Source organism: Hevea brasiliensis, chromosome 7 (genome assembly GCF_030052815.1).
Source record: "Hevea brasiliensis isolate MT/VB/25A 57/8 chromosome 7, ASM3005281v1, whole genome shotgun sequence".
NCBI classification, from domain to species: domain Eukaryota; kingdom Viridiplantae; phylum Streptophyta; class Magnoliopsida; order Malpighiales; family Euphorbiaceae; genus Hevea; species Hevea brasiliensis.
In genome coordinates this window covers 84,298,674-84,309,411 of record NC_079499.1, presented here as the reverse complement: position 1 = coordinate 84,309,411, position 10,738 = coordinate 84,298,674, and the positions used below count along the sequence as shown (strand labels likewise).

Sequence of the window (10,738 nt, the reverse complement as noted above, 5' to 3'; positions counted from 1 at the left end):
TTAATAATTTAACATTAAAAAATGGAAAAGAAAAATCTCAGTTTTATCTGCTATTAGCACTCTTTCTTAGATTATGAATTTGTTTGTTGTTTGATTATTTGTTACAATCATGCTTTCTTCATTAGATTTTCTAATTAACATTTTGTTACTTAACACTACATAATACTTGAATATGCTCTTTTCACTTGCTAATTAATCAAGTCAATTCAAGTAGTTCAGTGTTTCTCAAAGTTTTGAAGATATATAAATGTATGTATTATGGTAAACATGGCACTCTATAGCTTGTAATTTTCAGTTTGCTTTACATGTTACTTTGGGTAGGTTGTAATCTATAGTTAATGGCCACCGCTACTTGGTTTTCTCCTTGTTTATTGAATAAGCATTCAATCATAAACTTCTGGGGGTTGGCTAACTTTAAGCTTCAACCTACCTCAATTAGCTGTCCCACCCCAAATGATCCCAACTGACCTTGCTCTGTCACTATTCTGACCTCTCAAGAGAATGAGGCATTCGCTATCACCTTCAAGGTCAAATGCCTGCTAGTTCTCTCGAATAATAAGAAAACCAGTAAATAAACAAATTCCTATTTCATCATTATATTCTAGAGCATATGCCATTATAATTCTAGTAGTTAAGCGGGAGCTTCTTCCAACTTTTTCTTTATTTCTCTACTTATGTAAGAAAAATTCATGTTTTGCAGAGTGCAATGACAAATTTGAAAATCGAGGAGGTTTTTTTCTTTTTTTTTTTTGTAGCATTCTCTGTATAACTTTGAAGTATCCTTATTTCTAAATATATGTTTTCTACTTTGTCATGAGAATTGAAAAAGAAAGAAAATGCATCAGGAAGAGTATAAACTCTATTTATGTGGTGGATTTCTTGTCGGTGAGATATTTCCAAATAGTTTCTGCCATAAGCTCAAAGTGCTTGATGGAGACAAAAGAAGCAAGCTCAGGTTGATGTCATCTATCTCAAACTCTATCGTGGATCTGATAATACTTGATTCAGCATCCTTCTCAATGATCTCCAAGCAACAATGCAAAAGATCAATGCCAAGATCTTTGTAACCTCCTTCAATGACTTCTATTTCCTTCACACGATTATCATAATCAGTCTTTGTAAATATTTTTCAGTTTACCAACTCTAGGAGTTCAAGAGGAAATGTAAGTTTGATAATAGTACCAACGCCTCCATCACCTTGTACAACCTCTACTTTTTCAATAACATCACCAAGACGTTGGTCGACGAGCCTTCCTAGCTCAAGGCCACGATAAGCATCCCATACGACAATGGCTGGAACTCCCACTAAAGTCTACATTGATTGTTGACTCTCATCTTGGTTTTTTAATGTTGAGGAGGTTTTCACAGAGAAGTGCTCATTTTTTTTTAATGTTAAATTATTAAAAATTAATTTTTTTATTTTTTAAAAATTATTTTTTAAATCCATGTCAACAATTTTTTAACGGAGACTGACAAAAAGTTATTCTTTGCTAATGGATGAAACCTTAAAGTACCACTTTGTCACAAAGTAAACCTCAAACCCTGAATTGAAAATAAGTGAAATCACATAATACTTTTTTATAATTTCCTTTTTAATAATAAGCAAAATAAAGAAAGACCCTGAGTAGGGTGAGCTGATGGTTCGCAAACTTTTATGTTAGGGAAAATTACTATTTAGTCATATATTTTAACGAAACTAATTATTTAGTCTTTGTATTTTAAAAGTATACTGTTTAGTTATTGTATTTTAAAAATGCACTATTTAGTCCTTTTATTTTGTTTACGTTAAACTATTTAATTTCTCTGTCAAATTTTCTATTATTCATACTACTCAAATTATTATTTAGTCTCTTTATTTTAGAGAAACTAATTAGTTGATCCCTGTATTTTGAAAATACTGCTATTTAGTCCTTCTATTTTAGTGAAACTAATTAATTGGTCTATATATTTTGAAAAATATATTAAAAATAAAAATTTTACTATATGAAGACTAAATCTGAATTTACATTTTTTTGAAATTTCTAATTTTTTAGACATTATTTTTATGTTTTCTATACTAGGAAATAATTTTTCTTGATTATTTAGAAATTTAAGAAAACTTATTAACATTTTTGTGTAGACAACTTTTACAATTTTTATTGTAGATGAAAACAAAGAGAGAATGAGGAGGAGAAGGGTATGGGTGTAGAGAAAAAGAAATATAAAAAGAGATATAAGGGAGGATAAGAAAGAAATAAGGATGGGTTTAGGGTAGTTTAGGTATAAAAAAAAATTATAGAATTAAATAGTTAACAAAGTCAAATTATGGGACTAACTTGTAACGCCCTCACCGTAGGTAGTTTGTACATTTTACTGTTCCGTCAACTAATATCTGTTTGGACAGTCAGAATGTCTGGAACTACACTTAAACTATAATAAAGAGGCATAAATTGATGGAATAAATGTTAAGAAAATTTAATAAATACAGGAAATAATTTTGAGACCAAATTTAAGGTTTATTTAGGTAAAAATGACATTAAAGATGTTAAAAAAAATTTAGAAAAAATAAAATAAAATTTAGAGAATTTATTAATTGGTATAAAATAACAAAAATAACCCAATGAGCACCATGAATGAGCATTTGGGTCATTTCACCTAAGAGGTGAATTTTGACCTAAATGTCAAATTAAAATTAGAAAATAAAATAATTAACATAAATTAAATTTATGAATTTGAATTTGGAAAATGAGAAGAGAAAAGAAAAGAAAAGAAAGGAAAAGAAAAGAAAAAAAAAAGCTTATGGAAATTTTAAAATTTAAAGTACACAATAGAATATATATATATATATATATATATATATATATATATATATATATATATATATACCCATTAGAAGACTAAAGCCACTAACTCCATCTTCTTCTCCACTCTTTCTCTCTCTCTTCCTCTACATGGCTAGCACCCTTGTCCCCCATTTCCTCCATTGATATTCAAGCTTTCAAACTTGATTTCCCAAGCTTAATCCACCCAAAACCCATAGCACCCTTCACAAAAAATACTTTCCACACCCTAAGGAAGCTACAGACACCCATTGGAAGCTACAGACACCCATTGGAAGCAAGAAAATTGAAGTTAGGGAAGTTCAACTAAGGTTAGTGCACTAATCCCTCTTCTTCTCTTTATTAAACATGAAAAGCATGTTTAGCCAAGCATAAATATCATTAAAATAAAAAGAAAATCTAGAGGAAAGAACCCTTGAATTTTTGGCAGCCATGGAACTTGAAGTTTATTGCTTTTAAGTGATGAAAAATGGTTCCATGAGAATGTGTGATGAGTTGAAATGTTTGGGTGTTTGATTGTGTAGTGTTTGTGAAAATTTAAAACTTTGAAAACTAGGGTTTGTGTAAATACTTGAGGACTTGGTGTAAATATTGAAATTGACCTATTGAGTTGAGATTGATGCTTATAGAAGTATATTGCATGCAAATTGAAGTAAGGAAGTTGAAGGAATTGAGATATTGGGAGTGTTCAATTTTCTGCAGGTTTGGACTCAATGAGTCTAGTGGGTTTATTGACCCATAACTGAAAATGTGTGACTCCAATTGGTATGAGGCTAATTGGAGGTGAAAATAGACTCAAAATAGCCCATTTTTCATGTAGATACCATGCCCAAATTTTGCCAAAATCATAACCAATTCTCTATCCAAACCCGGATGACTAAAACTGCTAACCCAGAAAATGACTAAATGAACAGTACGTGTTCATTTGATTATAACTCTCTCTGTACTGGTCCAAATTACCTAAAATTTACATCAATAGAAAGCTTAGACATAGGGCTACACTTTTCATGAAGACTACTTGACCCAGTTTTGCCTTTAACCAATTCAAATTGTTAGCACAACTTGGGTCACTAAAACTGCCAACCCAGAAAATGACCAAATGAACAGTACATGTTCATTTAGTCATAACTCTCTCTATACTGGTCCAAATGACCTAAAATTTACATTAATGGAAAACTTAGACATAGGGCTACACTTTTTATGAAGACCACTTGACCCAGTTTTTCCTATAACCAATTCAAATTATTAGCATAAATTGGGTTACTAAAACTGTCAACCCAGAAATTGTCCAAAATACTGTTCCTTTGATATGCCTGACCAGTTTTGGGAAAAATGCCATAACTTGGTCTCCAAAGTTGCAAATTGAGTGAAACTAGTGCCAAAAGTTTAATAAGACATAGCACAACAATTTTTATGTTTTGACCAAGCTTTAGAAACCATTGCATCCTAGGGAAAATATTAGCCAAAGTTAGGAATTGAAATCTAGAAAATGTTAAGTTGAACCCAGAATGCCATTTGATACCCATGTGTTCATTTGGCCATAACTCCCACTAGGAAATTCCATTTGAGATGTGCGGATATGATCTGGAAACATGATACTTAGGGTTACAACATTGATTTAGACACCTTTGTCAAATTCCAAGTGTAAAGACCCTAAAAAGAGGGTCAAACATACTGCCCTGAAGTTGGTTATTACCCTTATAGGACTGAGAGTCTAGGTTAGTACATTGACAATAACTCACTACACCAAGCTTTAAAAATTATGAAATTGTACCTGGGAGTCCCTAAGACATAGAGGAACATATCTTGTGAAGGAACCTAAGTCTAAAAATGACCATAAAATGATCAAAAGACTGGTCAAAATTTATTGACCAGAAATTGTAAATTCTAGTCAGCTTAGAGGCAAAGGGACCAGTTATGGTATTTTGACTATAACTTGAGTTCTATAACCCCAAATTCAGTGATTCAAAAACTAAAATTCAAGTTTAAACATAGAAGAGCATTTGTTATGAAGGAAGTGTGACCAAATAGACATTCTAACCTAGTCAAATTCCTAGATAAAGATAATACATCAAAATGAACCTAAAGAAAGGTTCTTAGGGAACAATGCTATATATGATAATTAAAATACTCATAAGAATAATTAAATATTAAAAATGATATGAATATGTAAATTGGGACTAATGCCCTATTAATATAAAATTAATGGTACCAATGAACAGTACCAGAAAATAGTAATATTGAATAGTGCTAAAATAATTAAAAATATTTAATTACCCATAGTATACGTAGACTTATTTATTTAGCTTGGATAAATTGGTATACCAATAAGGACTACAGATAGTAGTACTGCCTATCGAGAAAATTATGAACTGACAATATATGTCTGGTATGATTGTTCTACAAGCTATATGCCTACTTACTGGCCATTGTGCCTACTTTATTTTCGACTTTACAAGCCTGACAATGGGTCTCGTGCCCGACAACTAGTCTCGTACCTGACAAACGTATACTGGATAGACATATGACTGTCTAACCAATATACACCTGTGCATCCAGCTTTTATAATTTGTTATAGGTTTCTTGGGCACTGACAAAAATTAATTAAGACTTAAAATATAATAAGTAATCATAAAAGATCCCGATAATGTTAATTGCTTCCAAAGAGCAATAAAAATGTAAAAGACCTAGAAATTATGATTTGCAGATATTATTTCAATTGTTAAATTATTGTTATTATAAATTATGCACCACTAAGCATTATGCTTAGCGCGTTGGTTTTCCATCACGTAGGTACTAGAGATCAGGCGCAGCAGCTGCAGCAGCAGCACTAGTAGTGCACTGATAGAGCTCTGACCAGATTTGCCACTGTCCCGAGTCACCTCACTGGTCTTTTGTATTTTGGTAGAGCCCATGTATAAACTAGTATTTTGGTTCATTATGTTTAGTCATGATGTAATTACTAGTTTATGATGTATTTCATTTTGGACTTGAAATTAAACTTGAGATTGAAATGAAAACTTGTAATTTATTATCTATGAATTTTCATATGAATGCAATAGATGATACTTCATTTTGAGATCTCATAAATAGTTGTGAATGATATGATAAAAGAGAATATGATATAGAAATATGTGAGATGACTATGAATATGTTAACAGGTGATAGTGGAACCCGCTAGATGCTAATAAAACAGAGGAGGATCTGTCCGGGTCTCCACAGAAATAAGATATAAAAAAAAATTCTACACATAAATTACCTGATTTAAATGACATTAAAATTTACAATAGACATGATAAGATAAGATAAGGTTCTCCAGCACCGAATGTGGCACTCATCGCTCGGTTACACTGTAAACGGGTGAGGGGCGTCACATAACTAATGTGTTTTTCCAAAATATAGGGACTAACTAATTAGTTTTACTAAAATAGAGAGACTAAATAATATATTGACCAATATTGACTAAAAAAAACTGATGGAGAGATTAAAAAGTTGAATGAAAGTAAATATAAGAACTAAATAGTGTATTTTTTTTTAAATATAGGGACAAAATAGTTAATTTCTTTAAAATACAAAAACTAGATGGTAATTTATCCATTTTTTTTACCTATTAGACACCTAAAAAAAAATGTAACATTTAAACACAAAAATGCACAATCGAAGTAATGTAAAGACTGTCAAATGGACATAATATAATCTAACTTGGCATTATAGCTTTGGAAATGTATTATATAGAATAAGGGCAATGTTCATGGAGGTTAGACCTTTGAATACAAATGCAAAGTTTGAAATTTTTTCTCCAAGAAGTGCACAAACGAAGAAGAAAAAATCTAAGTATTGGTTAGATTCTCATTGAAGTAGATTATTTGCCAACGCCTTTTGATTATCTGAATGTCATTAAGCTTTGCTTACCGGTGATATTAACAACTAAACACTCACATGACGTAACATATTTTCTCAAAAATGTAAGTTCATTTGTTAATATGTTTCAATTTTGGGTTTCTGCATATTTGTATACTTCCGTTGTTAAGGGGTATAAGCTTTTGTGTTTATGAAAAGAGAAGTTAGGTTTTTTGGTTATTAAAATATTAAACATAGGTGTTTTCAAATAGGAGTATTTTATATTGTTTTTTACTGTAGTCAAAATGATTACTTTCTAATTTAGTGTTGCCAATGATTTGCCATTGATTGTTGTTGTAATTTCATGTATTTACCCTCTGTATTGGTCCATTCCTTCTTGAATAATGAGTGTCTTTTATATTATAAGTATTTTGTAGCATGGGTATTAAACAAAGTGCCTATGAGAGCAAGAGAACTAGTGTTCCAACTGAACCAAATACTAGCCAATAATAAAAGAAAGGCAAATTGTATGGATTTTGCTATTATGTCAATGAAGACGTAGGGTTCTTAGTTTAAAATGTGAGTTATAATATTGGATAATGTTGTTAATTCATTTTATCTAACCAATATTGGATAATGTTGTTAATTTATTTTCTCTAACTAATGCATTTCAATCTAATTGTGGAGCTTAGATTGTCATTCAGCAAGTTTGTGAGCTACCAAGGCCAACGACCCTAAGTGAAAGAGCTTCTAAGGTTACTAGTGATCTAGGATTTAAACCACCAAGTCTGAGATGGAAAGCAAATAAGCTATCACTTCAAAACTGTTGCAATAAAGGAGATTTGGAAATATTATGACATAAAGGTCTAAACTGGGGCAATCGCAAAACAACTGTACCTTTGAAGTATGCAACCAAACAAGGAGTTCAAATAGCTAGCAATCATAGGGTAATGTTACAGCACCATAAACAAATTGTCATGTTGTCATTTGGGTCAATTTTGAACATTTTATAAACTATTGGTTCTGTTATTTTATGTTGTCTTTGTTAGATTTTGGACATGTTTTGGTGTAAGATTTAATTTTGATGAAGTGTTGTGAAAAATGGATGTTGGAAAGTAGGATATTGCTAACTTTTTAGGATTATATTTTGGTTGCACTTGTAAGTGTGAATTTGACCAAAATGATAGTGATGTAATTGACTGACTTTTGTTAAGTTAATGGTGAAATGTAATGACTTTTGTTGGTAACTTTGCATTTTCTTTTATGCAACTTGAACACTTACATTTGATTTATATGGTTCAATTAAGCAACTTATTGGAAATAATTCATTTATAGTTGTTTGGGTTGATTCATGCAACTTATAGACAAAGGGTTGATTTATCTTTGTCATCTGCAAAATATATATTTAGTAGTAAATTGATTTTGTCATGTACACTTTTATTTACAGGTTATGTTCCTTAGTTCTGATAAAAAAAATGATTATGTTCCTTAGTTCTGCAGAGGGTTCTATTGGTTTTTTTATTAATTGTTAACTAGTTATTCAATACACAATATATGTACATTAAGGAGAAAATTTCATCATGCATTAATTTAAAATGAATTACAATGCATCAATTATACAAACACAACATTCATAGCTAAATTTTCAATAAAAAAATTACAACATTAAGAGGGTATGCACATTTCACAATAATTTAAACAACCAAAATTGTGCACCACTCATCAATGCACCCAACAAGAATTGCCTAAACCTATCCTTGCCACAACATCTAAGTTACAAATACAACTAAAATTGTGGCTATAAAAACAATCAATCTTTCTTGAATTTCGGACGTTTTCAAGGCTCTTTTCATTTCTACTTCATGTTCCCTTACCTTTAAAAGCAAGCCCAGAATGACATTCTTCAAGTATTCAGGCACTAGATGATCATACTAATAGAAAAACCCACATGCAACAATAGTCTTCATCTCATAACACAATATAAAAAAAAAAAATTAATACAACTATAGATCCATATTTTTGTGACCTTTTGAGTATGTACATTAAGACCATAAGAAACCCGATGATGAAAAATTTACATGACTATGAGATATATTTAAAGGCACTAAAAATGGATAATCATATGTGTGGAATATTTCTAGGAGAAAATAATTTTGAAAAGTAAAAAATTTTTAATTAAATTAAAATGAAATTTATTTTTTGTTTAAATTTAATTCTGAGAATTTGTTTTATTAAAAAACCTAATTGGATCTAATTGGGCTCTCTAAGGCCAATAAAGCTTAATAGTGTACTTTGATTAAATAAATAAAAGTCCACAATTCTTTTTATTTGTTTATTTTTAAAGGAAAATAAAAATCAAATAGGAAGTTTCCTCTTTAAGACTTTTTAAATCTTCCTATTTAGGGATTATATGAACTTTCTATATAGTGTTTTAACCTAAACAATATAAATACCTGACAGAAAAGATGAAAAGAGAGAGAGAGAGAAAGAGAGAGAGAGGGGGGGGGGGAGGGGAGGAGAGAGGATAAATTTCAATAAATATCCTTGAATTTATATAGTTGTAATACTACAGTCCTTCAACTTTAAAATGTAACATAAAACTCCCTAAACTTCTAAATTTTGCACAGTAAAATCCCTCTGACTTTTAATTATTGATTTTTCATTTAGAAACTGGTGTGAACAACTCTGGCATGGTGCTTAGTCATCACTTCTCTCTCATCTCTTATTCAAAGTGTAAAATTATTCTCTCCATACGTGAAAAATTATTCTATTTATAGAAAAAAAAGGATTCAATTTACACATGGCTTGAGAGAGAAATAAGAAATACTAATTAAGCTCTAAGCTGAAACTATCCAGGTTAGTGTCTAACTAAAAAACAGGTAATTAGAGGTTAGAAGGATTTTACTATACAAAATTTGAAAATTGATGGGGTTTTATGTTACATTTTTAAGTTAAGGGACTATAATATTATAACTAGATAAGTTTAGGGATAGTTGTCAAAATTTATCCGGAGGAGAGAACAACACAACGTAAAAAAAAAAAAACTCTCACTCCATGTCTCCAATTCAGTAAGTTTTCCCTATCTCCCTCTTTCTTTCTTCTTCTTTTGGCTTTCTTCCTTTTTTCTTCAAGAAACCTTTAAGATCTCTTTAAAGTATATGTTCTAAATTTTGAATATCCAAGAAATATACCATATATCTATTCTTTCATGTTTATGTGTCTTTTTATGGTCTCATATGTTCATTACATTCATGTATATGTGAAAATTTGATGGTGATAAAAACTCTGCACATGTTCTTATTATTGTTACTTTATCTTTTATTAATTTTTGTGTACTTATATTTATGTAAAAATTGTATGAAAATTATATTTGAAATCTTCATGAAATTTTGATAATTTTAGCCTCAAGAATCATAAAAAAAAAAGTCGTTAAATTGAGTAAGTTATGGCTGTCTGAAATTAAGGTGTCTGCATATCACGATTTATAGTGCAGCTGAATTTCAAAGTTCATATCTCCTTCAATTCTTCATCTTTTTCTACTATTCTTGGGTCTAAAATTAAATTTAAGTTCTTGTCCAACTTTTCTCATTGGTTTCATGAAAAACTATTTTGTAGTTTAAGTGATATCACAATTTTAAAAAAATAGTGTAAATCTATCACTATTAAAAGTTTCGATTTTGTAAATTATTTGGTAATGATTTTGAACTGATTATTAATTTTATAATTTAATATGATGTTTGATTTTTCTCCTATAATTGTTTTGTAATTTTTATACTTGTTTAGGTATTTTTAGAAATTCAAATACAAAGACACAATGAATATGTTAGATCTAAAAATTTCATTTTGTTTATTTCTTTTTTGTGTTCAATATTTAAATTGTATCTTGATCTAATTTTAATGATGTATATGATGTGATATGGTGTTATGAAGTGTTAAAATTAGGTTAGATGGACCCATGGCCATTGTATAGTTTTGGCTTGTTAAAGGCCCATATTATAAGTGATTAAAATTTTAATTGTAATATTTATTTTATTTTGAAAAATAAATTGGTAAGTAACCCTAAGGTAAGTACCAAAAAG

The 10,738-nt window shown here is 29.9% G+C and overlaps 1 pseudogene; it reads right to left on the bottom strand.

The window, feature by feature from the left end:
* Window positions 1-863: 863 nt before the first annotated feature.
* Window positions 864-2,963, bottom strand: LOC110649845 (norbelladine synthase-like; annotated as a pseudogene).
* Between the last annotated feature and the right edge of the window lie 7,775 nt (window positions 2,964-10,738).